Consider the following 16,119-nt stretch of genomic DNA (forward strand, 5'->3'; position numbering starts at 1 on the left):
TGTAAGTTAACAATGGAAAGATTAAGTTGCTGCTGTATGTAATAATTCCTGTATTACTAGAGTTGCATAGTGGTTGAATTTGTGCTTATTTGCAGCATTAGCCTGCAAAAAACCTGCTTTGGAGAAGATTAATATTTGTGTTCTTGCATTTAATTTGATACCATTTTTAATAAAATGGGTCAGTGGCCTGATGTACTTATTCTCCACCACTAAGAGGAATGGTGACTGTGACAAAACATGTTGGTTTTTTTGCTTGGGGAAACTATTTCCTGCTTTTCCTGGTTTCAAGATAATAAACTTAGTTTGTGCCTTCCTCAGAGACAGGCAAACTTGTGATTTGGCTCCAAGCAAGACAAGAAATTTCAACATACCTTTCCCAAAATATCTGAAGACACCAGAGGTTGTTGCTGTGCTATTGAGCCAACTTGGGCACTACAGACCCCAGTGGGGTACTGATATAGTTATGGGTTGGTTGGGCATCTCTTCATTGTACCGATCGAATGCCTGGCATAGCTTCTATTAAAGCCAATGGGAGTCTTTTAAACTCATTTTCATTGGAGTTACAGTGTGACCTCAGTGAGCAGAAAAAATATATAAATTGGATGTTAAAGAACAGATGAGGTTTGTGGTGAGACATTTTATTGCAACCATGCCAGCTAGGGCTGTGATTTCATCAGTTAAGAAGGGTCAGCCTCTGCATGAATTTTCTGATGGAAGACCTGCAAGGAATACTCAGGTTCTATAGGAACTGCTGCAGTTGAATCAAGGTTTTATCCTGCAAGAAGATGAACTCTTTGGCTCTGATTCATCTCTTAAGCATTTGCTTAACTTTAAGTCTGTGAGTAGTTCCATGGAAGCCCTAATGAAAACAAGCTCAAAACTCTCAGAGAATTCAGACCCCAAACCTTTCTCGTTCAAAAATGTTTGGATAAACTCTGAAAGCCAGATTTTTCTTAAACAGCCTAAATGAAGTGGCTGGAAAACAGTTCCTGTCAGTGACAGCTGCTGGGGGGCTGTGCACTTTCAAAAATCTGGTTCCAATTGTGGATGCTGAGCTCGACAGTATGTGAAATATTTATTTCCTTTTCACAACTCTCTGCTCTCAAGAGCAGGAAGAGAGGTGCCAAAATACTGTGAGGGGCTATTCTTTGCACAGGTTTTATAGACTCAAGAGGTTCATGTATTTCACACAAATTCTGGATCAGCATCTGATCCAGTAAGTATATATCCCAGCTGAACAGAAGTATCCAAGTCATTTGAGATTTGCCCATTATATAAAATGAAACAGGTATCAGTTTGATCCTGGATTACTTCTACTTAGAGGCATTGGAAGTGCACTGTATTAGATCTAGCACAGGATTTTGTAAAACCAAAGAATTGCTGAGATCCGATGAAGTGAGCTGTAGCTCACAAAAGTTTATGCTCAGATAAATTTGTTAGTCTCTAAAGTGCCACAAGTCCTCCTTTTCTTTTTGAGATTAAGTGATTGTGTAGTCTCATTCTGGTGTGAGCTCTGCATTCAGGTGCTTTTTTTTTTAACATAATATTTCAAAATCAGAAATAACATTTGAAATAGCACAGAACACCCAGTGAGATCCAAAACTAAAGAAAACAAGCTTAAGGCAAAAGCTGGTAGTGCTTAGGCAGAATAATTGTGTGGGCAGTCAGAGGAGGAAAGAAAGTACAGGCAACTCTCCAGGGTAGGATTGAATTGTGCAATAGAGACTGCTTAGCTTGTATCAACATGCAATGCATAAAAGTTCATCAGAGAACTTTTGATCGCTTCATCCTTCATCACTTCTGCTGTTTTATCTCTCTCCCCCCCCCCCGCTTCTGTTTACCCAGGAGTCTGCTGCTGCTCTAGAAGTTTAAATGAAAATCAAGATGAATGCTGTCTTTGTTTTCAAGGGCTACTTGAACAACCTGACCCCCTACGGTTGCAGGGCAGAGGATTCATGCCTTCGACAGGGGCTGCCAGTATACTGCAGCGTCAGTCTCTGTATAATAGCAATCGTCACTCGGTGCACAGTATCACTGTTCTAACCCAATTCATTTTTCAATAACGTAATTTAAAAGAGTGCTATATGTTGCTTTTTTCCAAGTTATCTATAATGCTGTGATAGTTAACTTTAAATTAGCTAGTTCTTTCCAAAGTAGTAATATGCAGTTGTGCAATCTAACCAACAAAGGCAGCAGCACAACAAAACTGACCAAGATGCATGCGTGTGTTGGCTCTGAAACATCTGATAGTTGGAAGGTTCTGACTATGCTGAAATGGACACTTAGCTGAGTTTTTAGGAAGTTTTTTTTTTAAGGTGTTCTGTCTTATTAAGATTTAAGTTCTATTGATAAGGCTTCAATCATGTACTTGGTCAAGGGATGTTTTTATTCTATTGTTTCTATAATATAAGGTAGGCATAAATGAAAACTACCTACCTAAATACATATGAGTTCATTAAATCAAATAAAGCTGAATGTTCAGTTTCTATGAAGGACTCAGGGTTGCATTTCTGCACAGAATATATAGGGGTCTAGGGCTTTCCTGAATGTACAGAAGAGTCATGGCTCAATCCCTACCAATGCGCAGCCACTGTGCAGTTTTAGCTGCCAGAGGAATTTCAACCGTAAACAGAAATCTGAGCCTTTAGTGCATAGTTCAATACAATAGGCCGAAATCTGCCCTTTTTTAAAATGCCATGCAATAGTCCTGAAATCACTGGTGTAGCAAAGGGTGCAAGTCAGGGCAGAATTTGGCCATATGTACAGTATTATGAGTTATTTGTTAGGCTCTCTGGACTAGATTTTGTTCTCACTAGACTTTGTTCTCTTACAGTGGTGTATATCTCGCGTGACTCCACTGAAGTTAATTTGAGTTCACATCAGTGTGACTGAGAGCAGATTCTGGCCTTCAGAATTCGAAATATTCCCAGTCTGCAGCTGTACAGAGACAGGACGATATATCCCAGTAAGTTATTTAACATATTTTAAAAGTTTTTTAAAATAGTACTGGGGGGGAGGGAGTTAGTGCACTGATGATTAAAATAAAGTTTCAGTGTCGAGCACTATGTCATCTGAGACTCAGTAGTTCCCTTTCCTTCACTGCTTCTCTGTAAAAGTTTTTTAGATTTAATTTAATTTGCACAATCTGTACCTTATGATATATTGGTGGTGTGAGCAAAGCTTGCCTAGCATTTTGGGAGCATAGAAATGCTGCTGTGTAAAGTCTGTTTTAACTCCCAGATTTATCTATTTTAGGGGTTTATGTAGCACCTAGAACTGGAGCATCTTAGTGCTTAGGTGACACTGAGGTGATTTAGCCAATTTATCAGAAATAAACTAGAAGGCTAACTTTTCTGAAATATGCCCAAGAAGTAAAGAACCATTACCAGATATTCACTAGCAATGTTTTCAAACTATTCACAATTAGCTTCAGAGAACAATACTATGCACTATCTTGCTCCCATCCAACCATTCTGTGCATGAATGGTTTGCACTCCTTACTGGTTGGACTTGGTAGCAAAATGGATAATATGGAGTTAGAAGTTGATCTGCTGGTCTTGAAAGTGAATAAATTGGGCTCCAGGATAAAAAGCCTGGACTCTAGAATGGGAAACAATGAACACGAAAGGTGCTTAAAGGTACAGAATAGCACTGACATTGTCCATTTCATAATAAGGAGCATTTATTGTAGGGGACAATGTAGGAAAAAATATACGTGGGTTCTTCCATTTGCCAACTCACAGCAGTACACAGATATGGTTACTTTGGCCGTTCTTATGTTATCTTCCTTCCAATTCTCACCATAAGCAATGATATCTCAAATCAATCCTAATTAAAATTTTCCATTGATGTTTCCATTTAACATTTATATCTCAAGTGTGCTAAGTTCAATTTTACAGATTATAAATGCTATACAAAGGCATATATTTATTTTTCTAAACTACTTAATTGGCTTGGGGAGGCTGTCTTTAAAGATCATCTCCAACAAGGCATAGAAGAAAGCATCAAGTAGAGACAGAGCTAGCAAGATGGGAGGTGGATTTGTGCTGATAAATTCTTAGAGGAGCAAAAAGTATCCAGGTTTGAATCAAACTATTCAACATCTTAACGGGCTCTAACAGGTTAAAAAAATATAAATAAATTCTAACTAATCAAAACAAAGCAGGTTCAAAATAATCTAATCTTGAATTGCAAACATAATGTTACTGCAGTTTCTAATTTAGATTCTTTACAGTATCACGGAGAATCCAGAATGTTTTCTGTCCATATCTGGAGTCTAAGAGAAAACCTTACTTATAATAGAGATGAGATTCACCCCTGTGCACTGAGCCTGCCAAAGGCCAATTCACCACTCAGCTTCTACTTAAGCTATTGGGCAAAAAAACTGGGTAAAATGTAATTTGTTTTTTAGTGTAAGATTGAAGTGGTGCTCAAGTGGTGCTTAGCTCTTGTGTGGTCCCACTGCACAGGAGTAAATAGCACCCATACTGCATAAAATAAAGTTTTCAAAGTGTATTGAACAATATCTTGATATGTTAAAAGTACTTCTTGAAGTTAAATGCACCCAACTGATACGATCTCTGTGTCAGCAGTATCATTACATTGTCAGCTTTGGTGTGGCTCAAAGCATGATATTTTCCAATGTCTGCATCTGATCTGAAATGAGCCCAAAGGTTTATTAATTTTCATGGGAATCATCTACTTCAGTGTGTCCCAAGTGTAGGGACCTCACATGAACTAGACCACCTGATAGTGCCCAACAGCTGAAAATCAATAGTGCAAAATTTCAATTCTATTTTTGGTGGTTGCACTAACAACGTAACTCCAACCCACTAAGCCCTGAGACTCCAACTAAAGAGATGTGTAGGATGAGCTAACTGGCGGAGTCCTCCAAACATTTGATGGAGTTCAGAAGTCCCCAGTATTTCCACACTTAGATCTGTCATCTATTGATGCTCCATATAAACAGACAACCTAACTGGACACTCTTCAGTGCTTGTTAGTTTCACACTGTAAGATGTTAGCGGTGTAACCTTTGATTTATGTATTCACAATTAGTAGCTTAAAGATAAGGAATAAAACTAAACTGAATTCTTTATGGTTTGAGCCTCCAGGGTGGCTACAGATAATTTAATTTAGTGGAGGACTGTGAATGACACAATGAGTGATAAAATTAAAGAATTCATTTAAAATAAAATACCGAGTTAAGCAAACAGGCATTACAATGCAACCATACACTGCATTGATACTCACATGCTAAGATGAAATGATGCATCCAGAGGTGATCAGTCCTTGGATGGGAAGAATGGGCATAATCCTTTCTCTACTGGTACCTTGAGAGTGGATGGGTGCTCCTAATCTAGGTTAGCATGCTACCCTTTTCATAATAATTTATAGCACCCCCTAATTAGTTAATATTAAATCCACCTTTTACCATAGCTACATTTCTGCCACCATAATTAAATATTTTCTACTTTCTTATTGGCTACTTAACATTTGCATAATCTTAATATCTGCATAAATCCCATACATAAGAATGGCCATACTGGGTCAGACCAATGGTCCATCTAGCCCAGTATCCTTACTTCACTTTACTCATATTTTACCAGGCCTTACTTGGCTATTGTCGAGCTTATTTTTAGAAAATAGATTTTTGGGCCTACTTATGCTTCAACACATTTCTATATAACATAAGCCAGCATCATGTTTCTGAGCTACAGTGGGCTGCTGTTCCTCAGTGCAAAGTGTTGAGTGTGTTGCCTTTGTAGTACTTCTAGCTTCTGCTGACCTGTGGATATATGGATAAACTGGCTATTAGATGCAAGCTAAGGTCCCCCACATAGTAGCAGGATGTTGGAGTATTTTTTTTCAGCTACTTTTTCGCATTGGATGCTAAGTGGCTGTAATAATGTTTCCTTTTTCTCAGTGAAAGTAACTGAAAGCGCTTTCAGGATGTCAAAGAAAAGGCAAGGAACAGCAAGAGCGACTTCTGAAGTAAAGTGAAGAAGCTTCCCTCTGCCAAGGTCATCTCCAGCCAGTGTGCAGGTAGGAAAAACACCCACCTTTTGAGCAGATTGGCAGGTGTTTGCAGGCATTTGATCTTTTCTAAACCAGTTTAGCCATATCAATCCTTTTCTATTATTAACTGTCTCTGCTTCAGATAATTCAGGATAAGCAATGTCAAGCTGCTCTGTAATACTGTTTTGCTCACAAACAGGTTGTATGCCTACAATATTAAATTTCTAGCAGTTGCAGTCTAATTGGCTGGCAGTACAAAAGTATTTTGTTGGCCTGGCATTTCAAAGGAATTCTGTTTCAACACTTCAGAGCTACCTTTTGCCTTGAAACATACCAGAGGTAAGCTTGCATCCTGCTGTAATCACACAGCCTGTTGCTTGCTCTTGCTTACATAAGGCACAATTTATTGCACCTCAATGCTTTAATGATTAATGAGTGGATGCAAATCTGAGCAAGGGCAAAACAATATTTCTGAAGTAATGCGTACGTGTATATACACAAGTAGTGTCTCTGGCACCATGCTATTAATGTCAGTTACTTGTGAGGTTTAGCGAAAGGTGGGATCTTGGCAGAGACAAACTTAGACTAAAATTATACTAGTTTTAATACTTTATCAGGACTCTGTGTCCAAAGTGCTGAATGCCTTCAAGAGCTTAAGCATTTGTTTCTCTTCTCCAGGGACTTCTTCCAGATATAAAGTGCATATTTTGGTTTTTGGAAGTGGTATTAAAAACACACAATACAAAAAAAGAGAGGCAGCAACAGTGAATTCATTGACTTTTTGTGAAAATGGTCAGGTAGAAAACTGCTTACACTTTTAAGTGTAGGATGTACTGTCGTCTCCTGTGGAACTGACTGAAAGCATTGTGCTAATTGTCTATCAAACTTTGGCTATGGTTGAAGAGAAAGCTATACAGGTCAGGGGAGAAGAACGCTACGCATGTCAAGGTGGGGATGGATGGGATGATGCCAAGCTGGCGTAAAGCTCATTTTTGCCCTTCTCTGATCCTGCACTTGCTATGTGCAGGGCCACTTTGTATGTGAAAAGTACATCAGCCTGGGAGGAAATGTGTGCATCCACACACATACATGTACATAGTCAGTCCATGAGCCAGAATTAAGGTCGCATGAAATATGCATTTGTTTGTCCCTTGTAAGATTAACCTGTTTCTGCTTATGTGGGCAGTGCATGTTTTATGTTGGCCTTAGCTCCTCATTTCTTCGATGTTAATTAAGTGTTTGGCTTTTGTGAATGATCTGGGTAACTAGTTTGTTGCCACTTAGCAAGCTTAGCTGTCTTTTGAGATGACGTATTGTTTTTTATTTAATATAGTAGTCAGTCCTGTGCAGAACTGGACAAGACCTAGGACCCAAGCACTGCTGCTTTAGCAATAGGCAGCAGCACATCTGATTACTGTTGATGAGCTGGCGTAGGTTGAGCTGATATACTTGGGGTGAATGTCAAGGGGTCAGAGGAAGATGAGTATACATCTGGGGATGTTGGGGGAGGAGTGTGTGTGTGTTTGCACTCTCTGGAAAGAATAGCCTGCCAGGAATGGAAGGAAGCACAAAGTGTAGGTTGTAGTGGGGAGCTGTTTAGTTTTAACTCTCCCCCTGTGCAGCCCAGAGAACTTCATAGTCTTTAGATTATCTTTTGGTTCATTTCCTCAGTGTATCTCCTATTTGGCTTATCTGATTTTTCTGAGAACAAAACAATTGCAACAAGCCAATCATTAAACACCAGCAGTTTTTATTAGATCTCAGAATATCTTCCTTGCAGCAAAGGACCCCTGCAGCTTCACTCCCATACAAGATGCTTGTTGCTATAGTGTGAAGCCTACTCTCTGTAATTTGTATATTCTCTCATATAGTGGGCAGAACCCATAGAAGGCAATGAACTGCACCCACCTACCCAAAGAAGCTGAGCCAGAAATTAAATGCACACCAGGAAAAGACTGATCAGCTAACTGCCTTTCCCAATACAAGATGAAATACTCTACAGCTGAGATTTGTGTGGGACAAATAAACAGTTTGATGACCATTGTGCCTGATAAAAAGGGGATGAATACAATCAGTTTTACATACCTCTGATAATCTATCATTGAAAAAATAACTGATATTTTATGAATTTAAAGACAGAAACATAGGATGTAGACAACTAATTATTTTTTAAAGAGTGATATATATCTCTATAGATATATTTCTTAAGAACCTGTAGTTCCTGGTGTTCTGCAGAGCTGTGATTGATTCTTTGGAAATCCATGAATTATGTAATGCTCTTCTCCCCCTTTACCTACTTTCAGATCACATGACTTGAAGGTTCAGGCCCCATGATAAGCTCTATATCTGAATATTATGACAATGCCTGACTGAAGAAAAGAAGCCTTGCACCATCCTCCGAACATGGCAAGATGACAGTGAATCTAATCTCTGGTGGAAGAGACCCACAGTTGTGGGTTCATCACTAAGATTCTCTATCAGGTGTTCCTGGTCCCTGCAAGGTGTGGCCTGCCCCATCAACTGAAGTGTCTGTTTTGATTGAAATCATTGCTCTAGGGCATGGAGAGAGGCAGTTTGAGACAGCCAGGTTTGGGCTTTGTAAATGAGGTCCAGGACTTGGGTTCTGTACTGGGTAGGTGAGTAGTGTGGTGCACAGTTAGCAGATAGGCTGCAATGTTTCTGTACAACAGCACTTCCTGGCTGGCTGGGGATAGCCAAGGTATAATGTATGACAAAAATCTAGCCTGGAGGTGATAAAAGCATTCCGATGATATTCTCATTCACCAGGAAAGAGTTTTTTCTCTTGGACAGTCACAGATAACTAGGTAGCCAAACAGGCCTCCTACTGGGAGTTCAGGAGCAGAGACAAGTCCACCAGATCCCTAAGGTTGTGCACTACAGTCACTATCAAGGGAAGGATGCCCTCAACTGAGATCAAGTTTGCCAGTGTTCTCCTCTGCTAACGAGCATCCCTTCCAATCTGTGACGATTGAACCAACTGCTTTCTATCCATGGGTGAAACCCTGGCTCCGTTTCCATGATTTCTGTCTATGTCCCTATTTTTACTCAGACTGGAGACTGGACTCAGCAAGAGAGAGGCATAGAGTTGGGTGTCATCAATATATATCTAACAAAAGGGCTGATTTTTTTTTTGTTGTATAAAGATTAATTGCTAGTATATGCAGTCAGCTCTGGGAAATTAAAATCCATACCATGTGCCTTACTTTGGGTGCCTGGACAGTTTTAAATTCTCAGCCTTGTTATGATTTGTTAAAAAAATCTCAACCAGTGTGTCGATTTATTATCACAATTCAACTAAATGACTATGTTTCTGTTGGTTATAAAAGCCTTGAAAAGCATTTTAGAATGGTACTGAGCACTTTTCCTGCATGGGGCCCAGACCACTTTACAAAACAGTAAGAATCATTGGGCAGTCTGGTTAATGGCCTAGTTTATATTATTTTTAAAAGTATGTTTTCAGTTGTACATCTACTTTACACACTTTTTCATGCCTTACTTGCTTCTATTGTTATTGCTGTTGAATGTACAAATCAGTTAGTTGAAAGTACAAGTGGCTGGCTTAACTCTCTATTTATATGTAATTAAGGGCAAAAATTTAGACAAATTGCGTGCACATTTTGTCCACGCATTAAGTGCATTCGGAATGCCAGCTCCTAAGTACCTTGAGCACAGTCAAACTCAGACTAGAACCGAGATCTCCCGACTTTCATCCTTATGCTGTAGGACCAAGGAACTTTATAGTGGAAACACAGTGGTATATGACAAAGGGTACCTATTCTTTCATTTAGCCTTAAACCAGATAAGATCTTGGTTTAGTCAAACTTTTATTGTCTTTGGCCTGATCCTAACTACATAGGCAAAATGTCCATCAATACAAAATTGAATCTTGATTTTTGGCTAGTCATTGACTTGTACATCAAAGTTTGGTAATGATAAAATCTACACTTAAAATGAGACATACAATAGAAGGCCACTCATGTTAATACAACAAAATAGGTCAAAGTACTTGCACCTGCACAGTGTCCACCATAATTTCCCCAATACTTCCTTCCGGTCCTTGCCCATTTTCTCTCCCTATCATCGTCATATTCCCATTACACCTCTGGCATTTAGGGCATTGATGAAGCTCCTCCACTTCTATCTGTTTCTGGCAAGTCTTTCAATGGTTCCTCAGCTGTGCCCCAGGTTTTTCAGCTCCGCTTCCTCAGCTCTTTGCCATGTTGTTTTCGGACGGCCTCATTTTTGCTTGCCTTCAGGAGTCCATCTTTTTGCTATTGTGGTGATGGAATCAGTCTCCATCTGAAGCACATGGCAAATCCATCTCCAACACCTCTTGGCAATGATGGTGCTCATATCTTCTTGGCTGCACTGTGTGAATAGATCTTGATTTGAGATTGCTCTGGGCCAAAAGATATGGAGGATTTTTGTGAGGCAGGTTGTATGGAATGAAGACAGTCTGGACATTTCATACTTTCTCATTCCCCAGCTTTTTGCACTATAAAGTAATGTTGAAAGTATGCAGCTCTGATAAATATTGAGTTTGTTTTTGGTGTTGTATTTTGATGATTTCCAGATTGTATTTAAGCTCCTGAAGGTGTTCCTACCTTTATTGATTTTATTCTGGATGTCCTGGCTTGTTCCACCATCCTGGCTGATGGTGCTGCCCAAGTATGTGAATGTTTCTATGTTGTCTCTCTCTATAATATCTCCCTATCCATCAGTCTGCTCTCCCCATTCCTTGTCCACCAAAATTATACTCCTTTGTGCAATGTGCTGCTTTCCTTCTGAGCTCTGAACAGAGAAATGTCTAAACACTAGGGATGTAGTCAGAACATTAAACCAAAATTATTGTTAATTTACTTTTCAAAAGATGTTTTTTCAACTGAAATTTAACTGAGGGCCTGTTTCCTCAAATTTAGCTCAGACGCATAAAATTTGAATGCATAGGTGATGGATGGCTCTAATTATGCTGCTTGCCAAAAAAATAAAATCAGTTATTGTTTTTCTTTTTGTTTGTTCTCTCTTTCCAAGGATTCTTCAAATTCCCTTAAAGAGGGGGGAAATCATTCACTTCTCTTGTTTACGTTTCGTACAGGTTCTTCAGTGTTTTTCTATCTTTTGGGAGCAAACAGTCTTTTTACAGATGACATTATCATCACTTGCTGTGCCCTGAGTATTGGAGGCACAGTAGGATCCAGAACATAGACAAGCAGAGACAGACTATGCAGGGAACTTAAAACCTTTTTTTTAAAGCAGTTAGTTAGCAATTATTTCCATTTTTATGCCCTTTTCAAATTTTCATCCCTTCCTGGAGTATGTCAGCAGAAATATTCTAGTTTACTAGCCACCATTTACAGGGAAATTAACTACCTTTGTTTCTCTTTGTCTGTAATTTAATTAGGAAATGAAACTGGGGGGGAAAATAGCCAGAGTTAGAAGACAGCAATAGTTTGACCTGCTCTCGTACCCTATGGATAAACCAGACACTTCAATACTGAAGGTTCAAACCTTTTGAAGTTCATTGCTACCAACATAAAATATTTAATGTTTTGGAAGGCTTATTTTTGACAATGACTCATGCCTCATTTGCCTCTACTTAGGTTTAAAGGCAGACACTGCACTATTCCTAGTAAAGGGGTCAAATACTTTGTTGTTATGATAAACCCAGCCCTTATCATTATACTGTGTGTTCAAAAAATAAAGCTTAAAATACATTAGTATAGCATTTATTTTTCTTTAGTAGGAAACTGAGTCCTAATTCCCTTCTCAGTATCCCCTAGCCCCCAGGATGTAAACCAAGAAATTCCTAATTGGCCTCTGTGTTTCAGCCTCAGTAATTTCTCCTGATGAGCCTTCTATACATTTATGATCTTCTGTATGAAAAATTGCTTCCTGCTGTATATTATAAATCAATCTCTCTCTAACTCTCTACTTATGCCTCTTTGTTCTATTATCTTTATAGGGCAGCAAATAGTAGTTCAATTTGATGTTATCTGTTCCATTTCAAATTTTTATATGATTCAGTTTAATTGCTCCACAATCATCTCTTTTCTAGGTTATATAAAGCTGTGCTCTCCCTCTGTAAACTGACATTGTACTATAGCTAGTAACTTACTGTACCTGCTGCACTGTTTAGAAAAAGGTCAATTTACCAATACTAACCAGATGCTCATAAAAGGGATCATCCCGTCCCTTGCTTGACTGCACAAAGATCTGGGGGTGCAGGAACAGGAACATAGGACCTTCTGTTGCACAGACCCTTCTGTGCCTGTTTCAATCATGGTGAATATTTGGATCTTAGAGCCACTTCCGCTTTTGGACTGTAGTAGTGTCCACAGGAAGGCTCTACAGTTGTTGGGGGTGGGGCACTTGCCCCCTTGCATCTGCTTACTACAGAGCTGATCATGGGGCTGAGGATTTAGCCCTAAGTAATGTCTAAAACTGAGCTGTTTCTGGCATGGATAGCTTAGTCTTTGTGTTTAATTGCTCTTTGAAGGATGGCAGACAAGTTCCAGCTTAGATTTCGTCCTCCCTCTTTTGTTCCAGAGTTTAATAACCAGGATGACATGCTGAACGGTACCAGTGCACCTTAGACAGAATAACTCCATTTTCTTCTACCTCCAACCATAATAATTCTTTTTTGTTTTTTCCTCTGCCGCTTCTTTTCACAGCTTGTCTGTCTAATTTGTTGTCACTCTGTGTTTTAATTTATTGGACATTTTTCTCTTTCTGCCCTACTCCAACTCCCTTTCTGTTGATGACTTTGGAAGATCAATTCAAGTGCCAACATTGTTTTGGGAGGGTGGGGGGCATGCCCAGAGATCATGAAGAAAATATCAGAGAAGGATAGAGAGAGAGAAAATTACAGTGGGAGAGTGGAGTCAGGCACACCAGAGTCTATTTAATCTTTGGTCATTGAGACTGGAGCCAAACCGTGGTCCCACTGAACTCCCTTTGACTTCAGTGGATCTAGGATTTCACTCTATGGCTAGGTCTACACTTGGAGCAAGAGGTGTGATTCTTAGCTGGAGCAGACATACTTAGGCAATGTGGTAAAAACAGTAGCGAGGTGGTGTAGTGTACAGCCAATTGGAACACACACAATAAAATAGATCTCTCGCAAGCTCCTTAAGTACTGAATGACTGGACCCAACAAAGTCAACTTAAATTTCCAGTGAAAGCCAATTACATGCAATAATTAAAGACTGTAAATGTTAGAGGTAGGCCCAAGGGACAAGAGCTAGAGCCCACTCTGGGTCTGAATTTTGTTTACATTCTGGGCCACCAGTGAATTCTGATCTGGATCAAGATTCAAACCTTTCCAAAATCCTGTGGGATGTCTGGTGTGTTGACTACTTGAACTCTTTGAAACAGCAGGATTTGGTAACAGATTGACTTCCATAATCAGAAAATACAGAGTTAACAATCTGTCCTCGAAAACACAAAAGGCATTTGCTATATCCTGACAAAGGCGTTAACGTCTCCATATAAAGTAGTGCTTTCTAAGCAAGGATCTTAATCTGGCAATATTACAAAGGTGATAAAAGAAAGATTTAGTAACAGATACGTTTCCTTGGATTTATCTCTTATTGAACATTTGCAGCAACCGAGACTTTTATATTAAAGGATGCTAAAACTGAATTATTGTCAGAATTAATCACCAAAGAAGTAGTCATGCCTAGCAGGTAGCCAGGACCAATCAGTAACATTTCAGTCTTGCTCAGGTTTAAATCTCATAAAATTCCCCATCATCCATGCCTGAACATCACACAGTCTGTTAACACTGTTGCAGTGGCAACAGAACTAGATAGCACTGTTGTGTCTGTGTGTCATCTCCATAACAGTGAAATGCTATCCTGTAACTGAAAACTGTTTTAATATTATGTGTGTTCAGAAATATGCAGGATACATTTTATGAACTGTCCTTTGTCAAACTCTGTATAAACTTGTCTATAAACTAAATAATTGGTTTAGTTTTCCAGTCACTATATGGGAAGTTAGTTTATAAGTGGGTCAGTCTTCCCAGGGGACATTACAACACAAGCAAGAAGCTGCAGAAGAGAGACAGTATCAGAGCACAGCTGACCTTGTGAGGACAGGAAACCCTCTGGAGACAGTGGAGGGAAGGCTATGGGGCCTGTGGTACTGCTGCAAGTCAGAGAAGCAAAAGGCCGCCAGATGAGTTGAGACACAGAGAAGCTGCCTGGGGAAGAAACAGCAGTGAAGGAGAGGTACAGTTGGGGGCTTGGGCTGCATTGTTTTTCCTAGCTATGAGACACACAGGAAAGAGGGAACTTGCTCAGATCTATCATTGTCTGCCATCCTCACTCCACTGTCTCCCCTCAGCCATTATGAAAAACAGTCTGACACAGGTGAGGGGTATAGGCTAGGACGTGCAAACCCTTAAGTTTTACTCATAGAGCCCTGCAGGGATCACTTATAACAGTTGGCATAGGATCAATATCTTCCAGTCTGCACCATGTTCAGATGCTATAATGACCCAAAGTTGCAGGAAAGAAATATCTTCACCCCTACCACCCATGCTACCTGCTATCATACCTCACCCCCCCTAGTTATTTTTCCTCTTGTGGCCCCAGGGAAGGGAGGCAATGTGAACTACTCAGACCAGACACCCTGTAGCTCCGGGATGAAAGAGCCTTAGGCACTGGATCCAGCCTTCTGTCATGAGTTAGGCCTCACAAAATCATGACATTTTATTATTATTTATACAGCAATAGTACCTAGTGTCTTATTCATGGACCTGGTTCCCATTGTGCTAGGTGCTGTAAAACACACCAGAAAGACAGTCCTTGCCCCAAAGAACTTACAATCTAAGTAAAAGCCAAGAGATGACAGATGGATACAGACAGACCAATGGGTGAATACATGGAGTAGCGAGACGACATTTTTTAACATGATAGGCCGTTGTCTCAGTTTAAAACAGAGTGGCTTAAAAGTCATTGAATTTTTTAGAAATAATTTCTTGTTTCTTTTATTTGCCTCCTGTATTTTGATTCTTTGAGTGGGGAGGGGGCTAGGCTGGAAAAAAGTATCTTCACAGTGAGGGTTTGTTTTTTTTTTATTAAAGTTTTGATTGTCAGGTAAACCCTTGATGGCAGGATCTTGGGCTTTCAGAAAAAAACATTAAATATCATGAGTAGTGATAAAAACATGAGAGTTAGTGACAGTGTGGAAGGGACTCTTTCCTTCTCCCTCCCCCAAAGGACTAGGGGTCCCTCAAGGAAGGAGGTGGGAGAAATTCCACAGGGGATGTGGCAGGAAGAGAGAAAATGTAGAGGCGATTAAGGCCCCAAATGGGGCTTCAGGAAGGAATCTGACAAAAACTTAATGTAAGAGAGAGGCTGAAACCACCTGAACACGATCCTTGTCTGAACATTAGTTGGCCCCTTTGGCCTTCTGGAGGTTGGCCTACAATTGCTAGAGTCAGGATGTATTTCCCCATCCCGTAATTTAGGTTCAGAAATTTACGCAAGACATTTGATCACCCATCCTTTGTCAAACTCTGATCCAGTGCCAGAAACAACCCAAAATCTAATGAAAAATGTCTGTTTTTGTGAGCTATTGAGACAGGATGGTGGACATTTCTGCCCTTTTGGCCTAAAATTTGTGAAAACAGTTCACCAAATTTTGGTTCCATTGTATCAGAGCCTGAGCCCTGATTGAGGCTAGGGTTTGGAAGCAGGTTCAAGAGGCAATCTAATCAGAATCTGCACACCAGCCACCTCATTGGTGCATTTCTGCTTAATATAAAGAGATTCTTAGCTTCAGGTGAAAAGATTTTCTTACACCGGTCCCCACTTTGGCAAAGTACTTAAGCAAGTGCCTAATTTTAAGCACACAATTAGTTTCATTTGAACTAATGTGCTTAAAGTTGGGTGAGAGCTTAACTGGGGTTGTCAAGGTTCCTCCCCCACTCTGAACTCTAGGGTACAGATGTGGGGACCTGCATGAAAAACCTCCTAAGCTTATCTTTACCAGCTTAGGTCAAAACTTCCCCAAGGTACAAATATTACCCCCGTTATCCTTGGACTGGCCGCTACCACCACCAAACTAATACTG

At 39.9% G+C, this 16,119-nt stretch overlaps 1 long non-coding RNA gene across 1 annotated transcript; it reads left to right on the forward strand.

The window, feature by feature from the left end:
- The first annotated feature begins 1,865 nt into the window (after positions 1–1,865).
- Positions 1,866–10,992, forward strand: LOC311529269. The gene is made up of 4 exons (XR_014713811.1): positions 1,866–1,989; positions 2,834–2,965; positions 5,927–6,045; positions 8,322–10,992. It is a non-coding gene; the product is annotated as an uncharacterized lncRNA (long non-coding RNA).
- Positions 10,993–16,119: the final 5,127 nt, after the last annotated feature.

Source organism: Lepidochelys olivacea, assembly GCF_965140295.1.
Source record: "Lepidochelys olivacea isolate rLepOli2 genome assembly, chromosome: 12".
NCBI lineage: Eukaryota > Metazoa > Chordata > Testudines > Cheloniidae > Lepidochelys > Lepidochelys olivacea.